Raw genomic sequence first — 15,441 nt, forward strand, 5'->3', positions numbered from 1 at the left:
TGCTAAAATAAGGCCTAATATTCACTTACTACACGTTTTCTTTTGCCTGAATGTTTATTGAAACCTATCCTTCATTGGGCACCTTTCAATTTAATATTTATTTCTGAAATATGTTTGCATTAACTTTGATTTTGTTCTATTTTCAATCAAGTGTTATTTCACACATTTTTGAAGATACCAATTTTTGTTCTGGAGTTCGACTTCAGATACAAGGGGTTTGTTTTCACATCTGCAAATGATTTCTGGAGATTATTTAATTGATTTTGTTTTAGGTGTTTCATTAAATTATCATTTTACTGTGATTTTCTATTTCCAAGGCCAGGAAGTTTCAGGTGAAGCTGTGTGATTCCCAATTTTGCTGCTTATTTGTTTTCTTCTTGTAAGAGTTGTAGGTATTTTTATATGAAGACGGCATTTTTTTCTTACATTTTTGTAGAAACAGTAGCTGTCAGTGTGGCTTGGTTTACAAGGTTCATACTGAAAGAGTGTCCTTTTCAGTCACTAAAGCAAATTGTAGTTACTTCACTGGAGTAATGCGAGGGGTCTGTGTGTGTGTGTGTGGTGTTATCCTTTTACTCTAGTTCTTTATTGTATTGCATTTATTCTAAAGGTCCTCTATGTGCTTCGTTGTACTTTTTCCACACTGTTTCTGAAGGATGCCTTTCTCTGCTCTCTGTACTCCCCCTCCTTTTTTTTTTTCTTTTTTACTTTTCCTCATGGAGAGGTGATGCCTTTCTGAGACCTCCATTTTGAATCTCATTTACTTTTAATATATTTCATGCTAAACATGTTCTTGCCTACCAAGTCTCTTTTATATTTTTTCGTATGAATTATAGACTTTCCCCAGATTTTACCTGAATTGTGTTTTCAGTTTCCCACTTCTCTCTTTTGTGGTTTTTGTAGGTTTTCTTTTTTCTTTCTGTGGCCTTCATTCAAGCTCATTCCTTCACCTTCTGTTCTCTGTAAGAAGCTTGCTTGCACTAGGACGTTAAGTAGTGACTCTTCCAAAATTTGATGCTCATTTTTATATGTACAGTTAATGGGAAATGAGTAATTTTATTCTGTCTTCAAATTATGCCGAATACAAGCGATTTATGCAATTTTATTAGTTTTTCTTGATACTTAATATAGGTCTGGAGGACTCATAGAGAGATTTAGGTGGCCCTCATTACCTCTGGGCAGCTTGGAAGTTAAGTAAATTTGATTTTATTTACATTTGTACTATCAGTATACATTTTTATGAATAAATTTACTGTGATATATATCATAATTAACCCAATTAAAATAAATAATTTAATGTCTTAAAAATTTATCAAATAGTAAAATTGTCACTCTAGTTCAGGTTTATAACATTTTTGTTACTGTTATTAGATTCCAAATGCTCATTTACTGTTGGTCGCCATTTCGGGACCTCTCACTCCAGGGAATTGCTAATGCAATTCCTGTATCTATGGATTTACCTTTTCTAAACGTTTCATATGAAATAGAATTGTACAATATGTGTGGTTGGTTTCTCTAACATAGTATAATGTTTTAAAGAGTCATACATTTTGTAGCATTAATCAGTACTTCATTTCTTTTTATCCATGAATGCCATTGACGGATGATATTGCATGTTTATTTATCCATTCATCAGTTGAAGAACATTTGATTGCTTCTACTTTTTGGCTATCATGAATAATTTAAGGGTTTCAATGCATTCTAACCACAAAAACATTATATAAGAATCCACATTTAAACCTATTGTAACAAAACAACTAACCAATGAATTCAAAGAGGTGCTCTTAGGAGTACCTTGAAAGAAAGATCAATTATCTATAAATTTATGCAATTGAATTCACTGTCAACCTTTCAATTTTACCAATGGATAAAAATGTCAGTATTAACATAGATTCAAAAATATTAAATAAAATTTTAGCACACACAATACAGCAATGTATAAAAATGTTGACAAAATATAACAAAGTTTATTTAATTTTATAAGAAAGTTTATTTTACTAAGTTTACTATTGTTAGTAAAATATATACTCAAATTAGTATATAATGATTTACCATATTAATGTGTTAAGGATGAGAAAATATATTATTTTAATAAGTAATTATATAAGCTTTCAATGAAAGTAATCTATACTTGCAAAAATATTTTTAGAAAACCAGAAAGTTATAATATTTATGCATTTACATTTCAAAAACTTCTAAAATTAATTAACACATAATTTTCAGAATAACTACATGTGTGGTGAAAGTATTAGAAAAGCAACTGAATTATAAATTAAAAATTTTGTTTAATGTTTACTTCTGAGATGGAAGTGGAATGGATTTTGAGGAGACCCATTGATAGAGAAACAAAAGTTATGAAAATATTAAGAATATTTTTTAGATGTGTACTCTCTGTTTACTTTTTTGTCTCTGGATTTTGTAGCCAAACTGTGACATATACAAAGACCCAGCACTTGATTACACCAGGAAATTTCCTTCTATCTGTGGATCCAGTGGTAAAACCTATGATAACTCATGCCTGTTTTGCATTGCAGAAAGGTAAGGGCACAATGGTAAATATTTTCTCTTTGTATAGAAAAAACAGTGTCAATATGCTAGGAATTACTGAGTTCCTCTCAACCTACAATCATATACTCAGTAAACAGCTTTTTTTTCCCACTGAAACTTGAGAAAACACTCAAACTTTACCCAAGATCCCCCTACTTCCCAAAGTAGGTTAACTTGAACTATGTACATAATGATGCTGGCTTGTTTTCAAATACTCAAACTAGTTTATCATACTTAATTTGATAAAATATCTTTTTTAATTTTTATATTATTTTTTGAGACAGTCTCCCACTCTGTTGCCCAGGCTGGAATTCACTGGCACAACTATTGTTGCTGCAGCCTCAACCTCCCAGATTTAAGCAGTTCTCCCATCTCAGCCTCCCCAGGAGCTGGGACTACAGGTGCTGCCATCACAGACAGCTAATTTTTTTTTTTCTTGGTAGAGACAAAGCTCTCACTGTATGGTATACGCTAGTCTTGAACTGCTGGGCTCAAGAAATCTCCTAGGCCTTCCAAAGTGCTGGGATTACAGAATAGGATCTTTTATAATAACCAGAACTGGATCAATATGCTGTAAAGTGGGAGACGTAAGGGTTAAACGGTTTCCTTCTCATTCTCTCCTTCCTCAACTCAGCATGGGTCACCTTACTGAATCAGGACTGACAAAATAGCCCCACAACAGGACAAACAATATGTGAAGGGTCTGGGGAATCGCAGAGTATAGATGTTGAAGAAGTACAATCCAGGCTGTCCAACTCATGTACTTTTCAAATTCTAAGTCACTGAGAAGCATTTTGGACACCATGAGGGAATCTGACACATTTTGTTATGTTTTGTTTTGTTTTCTCTCTCCCTTTCTACAGAGAAAGTAACGGTGAAATTACTTATGACCACTGGGGCCCATGTTGACCTTTATGATCTGGTGCTATACATTCCTATGACTCCTCTCATAATCCTTTTCTGCTGCTGGATTCTAGAGAATGCTATTACACAGTGCCTTCCTACACAAGGAGGTGAATCTGCTTTGGAAACAGGATAGACTATAAGAATTGGAATATTCTTGCAATTTCAAAATTTAATGTTAGTTCTTTGTTGATGTCCAAATATTTGATAAAGCTCTGAAAAATCAGTAGTCTAATTATATGTTTAAATGATGAAGCACATTTCTCAATCATTGAATACTTTGCTGAATAAACGTGTTCCATGGTATTTACTTCACTAAATTGACTTTGACTATTGTGATTGCATGATGGGATCACCAACATGTATAATACAGGCAATGTTACTTACAACAATGTTTCTTAAAACTTGCATTTAGTGCCTATAAAAAGTATAGATACTTAAGATCCGCCATGTCTTCATGAATCAGAATCTTCAGGAGAAAGATCTGGTGCCTAAAATTTATCCAGCATCCAAGGTGAGGCAAAAATGATATGACTTTTAGTCCGAAAATATGCTTAGCATTTAGAAAAATCCAGCTTTGGTGCAGAATTTGGGAAAACTGTACTGTATTTGTTGAGCTATAGGCATAGTCAATCAATATAACAGACATGAAAGAGTATGCACCTGAACTAATTTGTGATGTTACTTTATTTTTATGTACTGAGTCTAAGGTACATTGCTAACCTTGGCGTGAAGGAAGCCCTGCCATCCACAAATCAAGTCTCACGTTTTGGGGTACCATACCGGTGGTAGTCAGTTTCTCTTTACCTCTCAGCCAGTGAGAATTATGCTTAATCAAAAGTCCAAATGCTCACTTAAATATTTTTTAACTCTTTGTGTTTTCCAAGGTGGTGGATTGAAGGCTTCATTAGCATGGCTCATCCACTTGGACAGAGCAAAAGATTGTGTAGAAATTCATGAATTCATGCTATGAACTTTTAACCAAGAAGAAATATAGGAACTCAACAGAAAAAGAGAAAGGAATCACAGACTCTTGGAGAGAAATGGTGATCAGCAACCTGCACTGTGAGCCAAGTGGAAAACTGTGTCTTCAGAAAGTGAAAGTGGGGGAGACTGCCTCTGTGATACACATCTCCTATGGGGGAGCTGGGCAATCCAGGCCACAGTGGAGTGCCTTAACCCTACCCAGCACTGGAGCTGATCTGGTGAGGGGTGGAGAGTATATGAGAAGGAGCAGCATCAGGACTTGCTTTGCATGCACTCTCAGAACCCAGCAGGGATGGAAGGAAGCCATTCCTGATCCTACCTCTTACTCGACTTGGGAGATGTCTGCCAGCTAACTCAGGTGGTGGTCACAGGTTTGAACTTTCTAATGTCTCCCAATCTAGGTTTGCAATCTGATCTCAAGTGAGAACAAACTCCTTGGCCAAAACTGAGGGATGAGTGGGAAGTGTGCTTTTACCACAGGTGCAGGAGCTGGGCATACCTGTTTCATAGGAAAATGAGGAGTGGCATGGCTGCAAAGCTTCGGTTTCTGTCTTTAGTAGCAAGAATTGTGGCCTGGGATAATTGTATGTTCTGAGTGTACATTGCCCTGGGACCCAGAAGACTGTTGTCAGCAGAAGTCTGTATGTGTAAGGTGTGCCTTGCCAAGGGTGTGGGAACTGGATGGGTCTTACTACCACATGCTACCCCATCTCCCCATGCAGAAACTTATGTGCAACAGAGGCAGCTGTGCTCCTCCCCAGAACATTACACCAGTAACTAGGGGACTGCCCTCTGGTTCCTATTGGGGCCGCCAATGGTGCCTGCCCATGGGGAGCCCAGAGTATGGACTTGCTTGACCCAACCCCTATCCATGTTTGTTCCTCCACCTCCTCTGGTAGAGTAACAAAACAAAAAGATATTTACCAATTCCATGGCCCTGCCCATTGCCTGAGACATCTGATTATCTCTCCTAGGTAACATAAGCAAAGCACAAATCCCACAACCACCAACACAACTTACTCTGTCCTGCAAGTGTCACCTCCTGGCTGGAGACCAACTGGCATGACCCATTAGAACATCTGCTGCCACAGTAACACAGTGCTTGTGAAGAAAAAACAACAACAGTCAAAACACTTGTGCAACTTCAGCTTACAACATTGCCCACATCATCTCAGCTAGTTAGGAGGTCATAAACCTGTCCACATGCCCTGTACATTACTACTACAGCTGGCATTTGAGAAAGCTACCACACTAAGGCTACTGATAACGTAGGAAATCTTAGAGTCTATGTCACTCCCCTTCCATTCTCATCAGAGTTGGTGCTTCAGTCTAATGCTGGGAGACCAGAGGATAGGTTAGCTTAGTCTAGCTTCACACAATATCACCCCCGTCTCGAGCTAAGAGCAGAGCCCCAGCCATTGCAAATACCAGACTTGTCCATAGCCTGAGGCACCAGAGAGCTTGAGATGGCTGACAAGAAATATCAGTGACCAATTCTTCTCAGAAAGTAGAACCAAAATTACAGGTGAATAATCATAGTGCAAATAAAGTGTTAAGGGGAGAGTGCTGGAGCCCACTGGAGAGTTCACTGGAAAAATCTGTGAGACACACACAAAAAGAAGGTAACAATAAACTGGCAGATATCAAACTCTGAGATACTCAGAAAACCATGAACATTGTAAGTAGGAATACGCTCAGCCTCCCTATCCCCTACAGTAGATTATTGATGTCCAAGCTCAATGAGAGCTTCTTTGCCTTCAAGAGCACAAGTATTGGACTGAGCTGTAATTTGGGGACTTCTCAAGGGCATTATCTTATTTACACAAGGTCTCTTCCTTTACCCACTGGACCTGAGCTGTAGTGACAAGCACCATACTAGTTGCACACCCATTGTGGGACTTCTTCTGTCCATAGACCTTCAACCTGGACAGACCTGTGCATCTTCACAACTTGTGTATCTTCACAACACTGGATCTCTTGTAGACAGTCCCCAGCCGAGCCTGGATTTTGGCAGCCCCAAAGGGCAACTAAACTCAGAGAAGCAGCAGAATTCACAGTAGTCTGGCCCCCAAGAACTGCCACTCCTAGAGGAAGGCAGAGTGCAGCACATCCAGGGAGCACCCAATGGGACACAAGAAACCAGATTGTAGGACTTGAGTCCCAGATCTTTCCACTTGTGGAAAGTTTCTTTGAGCAGAGGCACAGGTACAGTGCTGGGCTCAGTGGAGAAAACCTGATATTCTACCCAACAGACTTCTGAAGATTACTGAAAAAGGGGACTTCTTCTCCCCACCACCTTTCACCGCCAACACAGCTGAGGCTTCTCCCATGGTAGCTCAGGACAGATTTACCTGTAGACAGCTTTTCTGGACCACATTAGGGAGACTGCATCCCACAGGGGAAGTGCCCTCTGGACTCAGACTTGCATGAGGGGTAGAGTCACAACCCTTTTTTACATGGAACATCAGCATTCCTGTGGTTGGGAAGAGGTGTCTGTCTGATCTGAATAGCCAGAACACTAGGATTTGTGTGTGAGAAGGAGACAGACCCTTTTTCTGCTGGTCTGGAAGTGGGGCTAAGGAGGCTCTCTCTTTTGCCCCTATGAGGAGCTCATTGCTTTTCACTGAGAGTTCCCTTAGCCACCTCTTTCAAGGTTGGGACCTCTGCCCACCATTAGGGAATTGCTCATACACACATAATTCAGCCACAGCCAGATTTTACTCTTGGGAAACTCCTACTGGCCTGAAGCCTGAACTGTACGCTACAGTAAAATAATAATAATAATCATGATAATGGAAAAATAATTAAAAAGTGTACATTGCTACCAGAACAAAATGAGATTCATGAGCCCTCTCTCATTCAAGCCCCACAGGAGACAACAAACCTGCTCACACAGCCAGCACATTGCTACCACAACCAGCATCTGAGAAAGCCATAACACAAAGATTCTCTATAACAAGGGAACTCATGCAGAGTCTTTGCCACTGAAAGCACCCAGAGCCAAAGCTAGGTAACCATAAAATAAACACATTAAAGTTATATGCTCACAAGGGAAAAAATTTAAAAATCAAGTTGAATTAAACATAATTCCAAGAATAAGAAGAAGAAATGGTTGACCCAAATGAGAAAGAACCATAAAAATAATTCTGGCAGTATAAAAAAAGCAGAATTCTATAACATCCTCAAAAGATCATATTAGCTCTCCAGCAGTGTCACCTAACCACAATGAAATCTTTGAAATAGCAGTTAAAGAATTTAAAATGCTGATTATTAAGTTGCTTGGTAAGATTGCAGAAAAATCTGAAAACCAACATAAAGAAATCAAATAAAACAATTCAAAATATAAATGAAAAATTTTCCAAAGAGATAGATATTTTTAAGAAGACAAAAAGCACCCCAGAAGGAAAATTACATTTAGAAAATTACGAAATGCAGTAAAAAGTTTTTGTCAATACATTAGACCAAATAGCAGAAATAATTTCAGAGCTTGAATGCAAGCCTTTGAATTCAACCAATCAGGGCTAATAATAATTACCAAAAAACATGAAAAAATTAAAAAACAAAGTATCCAAGAAATATAGAATTATATAAAACATTCAAACCTAAGAAGCATATGTGTCCTAAGTTTAAAAAAAAAAAGGACAAAAGTTTGAAAAATTGAAAAACCTCTTTTAGGAAAAATTTCCTGATGTTTCTAGAGATTTAGACACCCAAATTGAAGAAGTTCAAAGAATTCCTGAGAGATTCATTGCAAAAAGGAAATCACCAAGGTGTATATCGTAAAGCTATCTAAAGTTGATGTGAAGGAAAAAAATTACAAAAGCACCAAAATAAAAGCATCAAATAACTTACAAAGGGAAACTTATCAGACTAACAGCTGACTTCTCAGCAGAAACCTAACAATCCAGAAAATATTAGCATCCTATCTTTAGTCTCCTCAAATAGAATAAGTGTCAACATGCCAACATACCAAGAGTTTTTCCACAGCAAACAAAATTTCATAAATAAGGGAGAAATAAAATCTTTCCCAGACGAGCAAAAATGCTGAGGGAATTTGTCACAACTGGGTCAGCCTTCCATGAAATGCTGAAGGGAGTTCTAAATATTGAAACAAAGTTTCAATACACGCTAGCATAAAGAGAAATATTCATATATACAGATTGAATATACAATAAAGTTGATATTAGATATCTTTATGTAGTGTTAAATAATTAAATATCCCTAAGTGGCAAAAATCATACCTTTAGAAATAATGAATTTATATATCTCTCATATACTGAAAAATAATTTTGATTTAATTAGTACAACAACAAGCATACTAATTCTATTAAATTTTTATATATGCTTGCTGGACTATAGGGAAGGTTTTAATATCAAGGTACAAGGCAGCACATTTTCTCAAGGCAGAGCTCTGAAATGTAGGATTTTCTCCATATATTTATGTAAGATAATGGCTTATAGAATGATAATCAGGGTCTTCATCTCATATCTCAACCTTAAAAATTAAAAATGTAAATATAATATAAAAACATTAAATTATGAGAAGATAATAGTGATATTCCATGTACAATTTCATATCATCTTGGCAAAGAAATAGTTTGAATTTAGGCTTTCTAAGTTAAATGCCTTTTCTTTCTTTTTTTTCTTCCTCTCTTCTTCTCTTTATTCCTACCTCTCTTCTTCTTTCTTTTCTTTCTTCTTTCTTCCTGTCCTTTTATTTTCTTTCCTACTTTTTTCTATTTTTTTTCTTTTTCTTTTTGTCTAATTACCCTGGATACAACATCTTATAAAAACTTAAACAGAAGTAGCAAGATGAACATCTCTGCTTTGCTCCATTTCTCAGCATTTAGTCTTTCACCACTTAGTTTCATATGAGCTTTTGGTTTTTGTTTGCTTTCTCTTTTAGATGTCTTTACTGGGTTGAGAAATTTTGTATCCTTTATCCCTAGATTAATGCACGTTTTTAACATTAAATAGTATTGATTTTATTAAAAGTTTTCTGTGTCTATTAAAATGATTGATTTTTTTTGCCATTTATTCAATGAATATGTTGTAATGCATTAATGTATTGTTGAATGTTGTATTAGTTAATTCTCACAGTGCTATAAAGAAATACCTGAGCCTGGGTAATTTATAAAGACAGGAGGTTTAGGCCGGGCTCAGTGGCTCACTCCTGTAATCCCAGCACTTTGGGAGGCTGAGACGGGTGGATCACCTGAGGTCAGGAGTTTGAGACCAGCCTGGCCAACATGGTGAAACCCCATACCTACTAAAAATACAAAAACAAAAACAAAAAAACAAAAAAACAAAAATTGGGCGGGCATGTTCATGCATGCCTATAATCCCAGGTACTCAGGAAGCCAAGGCAGTAAAATCACAGGAACATGGGAGGTGGAGATTGCAGTAAGCCAAGATCACACCACTCCACCACAGCCTTGGTGATAGAGCAAGACATCGTCTCAAAATAATAATAATAATAACAATAATAATAATAATAATAAAGGAGGTTTAATTAACTCACAGTTCCACATGGCTGAGGAGGTCTCAGGAAAGTTACTATCATGGTGGAAAGGGAAGCAGTCACATCTTACATGGTGGCAGGCAAGAGAGAAGTCAGAGCACAGGAAAAAACTGCCACTTTTAAAACCATCAGATCTCATGAGAATTCATTCACTATCACAAGAACCACATGAGTGAACCATCCCCATGATTCAATCACCTTCCTCCCTCAACAAGTGGGGGTGACAGGTCCCTCCCTCGACACATGGAGATTACAATTCGAGATGAGTTTCAGGTGGGGACACAGAACCAAATCATATCATTCCATATCTGGCCTCTCCAAAATCTCATGTCCTTTTTATATTTCAAAACCAATCATGCCAACATGCCAAAATGCCTGGACATCCATCCAGGCATTTCCACACATCCTCTGAAATCTAGGCAGTGTTTCTCAAAACTCAGTTCTTGACTTCTTTGGACCTGCAGGCCCAACACCATGTGGAAGCCACAAAGGTTTGGGGTGTGCACCCTCTGAAACAATGGTCCTAGGTGTACCTTGGCCCATTTTAGCCAAAAGTGGAGCTGAAGCAGTTGGGACACAAGTCACCATGTCCCAAGGCTGCATAGAGCAGCGGGGTCCCTGGGCCCTGCCCATGAAACCATTCTTCCTCCTAGGCCCTCAGGCCTGTGATGGGAGGGGTTACTGACAAGATCTCTGATATGACCTGGAGCCATTTTCCTCATTGTCTTGGCTATTAACGTTTGGCTCTTCATTACTTACCCATATTTCTGCAGTCAGCTTGAATTCCTCCCCAGAAAATGGGTTTTTCTTTTGTAATTCATCCTCATGCTGCAAACTTTCCAAACTTTTATGCTCTGCTTCCTTTTTAAACATAAGTTCCAATTTCAGATCATCTCTCTCAAGTTCAAAGTTTCACAGATCTTTAGGGCAGAAGCAAAATGCCACCAGTCTGTTTGCTAAAGCATAGCATGAGTGATCTTTGCTCCAGTTTCCAAAAAGTTCCTCATCTCATTCTGAGGCCACCTTAGCCCAGACTTCATTGTCCACATCATTATCAGCATTTTGGACAAAGCCATTCAACAAGTCTCTAGGAAGTTCTTAACTTTCTCACAACTTTCTCTCTTCTTCTGAACTCTCTGAACTATTCCAGCCTCTGCCTGTTACTCAGTTCCAAAGTTGCTTCCACATTTTCAAGTATCTTGATAGCAATGTCTTATTCCTGGTACCAATTTACTGTATTAGTTTGTTCTCACACTGCTATAAAGAAATACCTGAGCCTGGGTAATTTACAAAGAAAGGACGTTTAATTGACTCAAAGTTCTGTATGGCTGAGGAGGCCTCAGGAAATTTATAATCATGGCAGATGGGGAAGTGGGCCCATCTTACATGGTGACAGGTAGAGAGAAGTGAGAGTACAGGAAAAAACTCCCACTTTAAAAACCATCAGATCTTGTGAGAATTCACTGACTATCATGAGAATAGCAAGGGAGAAACTTCCCCATTAGCCAATCACCTCCCTCCCTCATCATGTGGGGATTATAATTCAAGATGAGATTTGGTTGGGAATACAAAGCCAAACCATATCAAATGTTAAATAAATCTTGAATTTCTGTGATAAATTTTTCTTGGACAAGTGGTATAATCTTTTATATATTTGGCTAGATTTGTTTGGCTAGCATTTTGTTGTGTATTTTTGCATCTTGATTCATAAGAGACATTTAAAGGACATTTCTTTTCTTGAAATGCCTGTCTAGCTTTGGTATCAGGATAATACCTGGCTTATGGGGTGAGTTAAGAAGTGTCCTCAGTCAAGGTTTGAACATCTCTTTTGTGACACCAGTCATTTTAATTTTTAATTAACAATTATTCATCCTGTTAGTGAGGGCAGAATTCTCACTCTGGCCTTATGACACCAACCAAATGCATAACTTCCAACACTGGTCAGAGATGAACGACATTTTGTTAGTAATGTATACTCAGAGTCTCGGGGACAAGTCACTGAACACTATGTTGGGGCACATCAGGATTTCACTTGGGAACAAAGTAAACCACAAGGATCTGTAGAAGGCAGGCTTTACAGTACCAAGAGGGTAAATAATCCCTGGTTTTTACATGGGGGTGTGATTGGCTTGTTTAAAACATTTCATGGGCTGACAAAGAATTGAACTGAAAATCACTCTTTTAGAGTAGGTAGAAACCTTACCTAGTCCTCTTTATAAGGAGGATTGTATGCCTACTTCATCTGTAGAAGATTGTGGAGTAGAACTTGAAGTTAGATCATTCACAGTCCTGTCAGTTTCAGAGGTAAGGCAGCATAAAATATTGACTCTTAATTTTAGGAATTACATCACACCCAGGGTGCATCTTAAATATTTTTCCACAAGCTCTTAAGAAAACAGAATATTCTCATCTTCCTGAATGGAGTGTTTTATGTATGTTTGTTAGGTCTAGTTAACTTGCAGACTTCTTGAAGTCTTATATATGTCTGTTGATTTTCTGCCTAGTTGTTCTGCTCATTATTAAAAATGGTGTATTGAAACTTCAGATCATTAGTGTTAATGGCTTATTTTCCATATAATTTTCTCAATTTTTCTTTGTCTAATTTAGGTCATTACTAGGATGGTCAATATTTACAATTATTTACAATTAAATATTTACAAATAAAATTTTTGCAATCTTTTAAAATGATTTGTCCTTTTTTATTACAAAATATGTCTCCTTATTTTTAATGATTTGAACTTAAAGTCCATGAATTTTATTAGCTTAGTTACTGTAGCTTTCTTATAGTTGCTGTTAACATGGTATATTTTATTTTATATTTTTACTTTTAACTTATGTTTGTGTTTGAAACTAGTATGTATCTCCTGTAGACACCATAGTTGGATGATGTTTGAATGCAGTATAACAATATCCGCATGCATTGTGTAATTATTATATTAATAAATCTTACTTGTTTAGAGAAGGAAGGAGAGAAAGTATATATTTATTGAGATAGTTATATTTGCTTTCTTATTCACAATATCTAGTTCTGATTTTCCTCTGAATTTATTTCTCACTTCATTACAGCTTAATTTGTGCCCACATTGCCTGTGTTATTATTGCCCAATACATTACAAATCTATGTGTTTTGGGCCTTGAAATATACATAAATATTCTGTTATGCAATTACCTTTTCAATCAACTGTTATTGAGGTATGATTTCTCTTAATCCTATTTCACTCTCCCTCAGATTCCCTGCTCTAAGCCACAATTTATTTACTTTCTGTCTCTCTTGGTTTTCCTGTTATGGATTTTCATGTTAATGAAATTATGTAGAATGTGATCTTCTGTGACTGGCTTCTCTCACTTGGCATAATGTTTTAATCTTTCATCATGTTGCAGTGTATGGTAGCAATTTACTCATTTTCATAATTGTACAATATTCCATTATATCCATATACCACATGTATTTTTTACTCATTATTAGTTTATAGACATTTGGGTTATTTCCACATTTGTCTATTACGAATAATGTTACTATAAACAGTTTTGTACAAGTTTCTGTAGACCTATTTTTTTAGTTAATATTTCGTATATATCTAGGAGGGAAAATGTTGAATCACAGGGTAACTCATGTTTAAACATTGCAAGAACTACCAAATATTTTCATAGCACCACAATTATTTCACATTTCCACAAACAATGTATGAGCATTATATATATTTTTTATTCTGTTAACTTGTTTCTCTCTCACTTTTTGATTCTAGTTATTTTAGTGGATACTATATCACTGTAGTTTTGGTTTGCATTTCCCTGGTTACTAATGACGTTTATCATATTTGCATGTGATTTCTGTCCATTTAAAAATATTTTTTAGTGAAATGTCCAGTCAGGTACTTGGCATCCCATTTTCTAACTCGATTTTGTTTTCTTTTTATAATGTTTTCAGTCTCCATTATCTATTCTAGGCACTAGTACCCTATCAGACATGTATTTATACCTGCTTTACTTCATCTGCATTGTCTTTCATTTTTTGATGATGCTCTTTGAAACACAAACTTTAATTTGGATGATGTCCAATTTATACGTTTTTTTCTCTTACTGCTTATATTTTTGGTGTTATAAAGAATAATATGTTGCCAAATTCAATGACATGAAAATTTACTCCTCTGTTTTCTTCTAAGAGTGCTATAGTTTTTGCCTTTATGCTTTGATATTGTAATCATTGCCAATTAATATTTTTATACGATGTGAGCTAAGGGTCCAACTTGATTTTTTTTGCATGTGTTATCCAGTTGTGCCAGTACCATTTATTAGAAAGAGGATTTTTCCCCCATGGAATGTTTTTGATAGTCATTGAAATTCAGTTGATTATAAGGATATCAAGATGCCAAGACAAGGCCCTGGACCTTTCCTTTACAACCAGCCTCATATTCCAAAGAGACAATACAGATCAATATCCTTTGTGAGAAGTTCAGAAACTAGTTGAGGGGATCTTATATCTGAGCAAGCATTAAACAAACCACATTGAAAACAGTAGGAGAGTTCAAAGACATTGTCCCATTAAAAGCCCTATCACAGCACAGCTTCACATGACTTTGGAAAAAAAAAAAAACCACTTGTTATCATCTCAATGGGGAGAGAAAAGATGAGATGAGACCATGCATTCGATATTCTTAATTTTCTGAGATCTCCCAAGCCACTTTCTTCTTTCTCACCTGTATCAGAAGATTGATACAACCTCCATACAATAGATACGTGGGGGGCATGGAGAAGTGACTGAAGTTTCTAATAACAAGATTGCGCATGCCACAGACACACTCTCTGACTTAGCACAGACTGAGAAGTAGATAAAGCATAGCCTTCAGTTTCTTCTTGGAGAGGGAAGAAAATTACCAGACCACATTATCCAAAATTCTGACTGTGCTGGGATCCATGTGAACTACTGGCTTATGGCTTGCCTGTCAGGATGGAGATGACAGAACCTGGCATTTTCCAGACACTTGGGGGACACAGAAGACAAAGATTGCAGTTTGAAGCAACATAAAGTCACTTAGAATGTCTGGCTGGGCTGACTGGTGAGTGTATTTTTCTGTATGAGGCCAGTCAGGAAAGACAGAGAGTAGTGATTGTTTTCTATAACAAGCTAACAGTAAAAGTGAAGGAAAATGAAGAAACATTATCAAGGAAATGCAGACTCAAGGAAACAATTTACAAATGAAAGAACAAGATAAATCTTCCCAAATTGACCCTAATAAAATAAAAATATATGATTTACTAAGATAATTCATAACTGTCATAAAGATAATAAATGATGTAAGGAGAATAATGCATGAACAAAATAAAAGTTTTAGCAAAGAAATATCTTTAAAGTACTAAATATAAATCATAAAACTGAACTATATAATAACAACTAGAATATTCATGAGATATTTAACCGTTCACTATATCAAACAGGAGAAATGATTAATATCTTAGTGCATTTGGGCTGTTATAAAAATATC

The 15,441-nt window shown here is 36.6% G+C and overlaps 2 long non-coding RNA genes across 2 annotated transcripts in view; both read left to right on the top strand.

The window, feature by feature from the left end:
• The window catches only part of LOC103244766 (uncharacterized), a 149,924-nt gene extending 147,965 nt beyond the window's left edge, over nt 1-1,959 (top strand). The window contains exon 12 of the long non-coding RNA XR_005243119.2: nt 1,132-1,959. This is a non-coding gene — a long non-coding RNA (uncharacterized lncRNA). The remainder of the gene's footprint in view (nt 1-1,131) is intronic.
• A 215-nt stretch (nt 1,960-2,174) lies between these two features.
• Nucleotides 2,175-12,531, top strand: LOC119627077 (uncharacterized). The gene is made up of 3 exons (XR_005243120.2): nt 2,175-2,538; nt 3,411-3,964; nt 4,338-12,531. It is a non-coding gene; the product is annotated as an uncharacterized lncRNA (long non-coding RNA).
• Nucleotides 12,532-15,441: the final 2,910 nt, after the last annotated feature.

Source organism: Chlorocebus sabaeus, chromosome 23, assembly GCF_047675955.1.
Source record: "Chlorocebus sabaeus isolate Y175 chromosome 23, mChlSab1.0.hap1, whole genome shotgun sequence".
NCBI classification, from domain to species: Eukaryota; Metazoa; Chordata; class Mammalia; order Primates; family Cercopithecidae; genus Chlorocebus; species Chlorocebus sabaeus.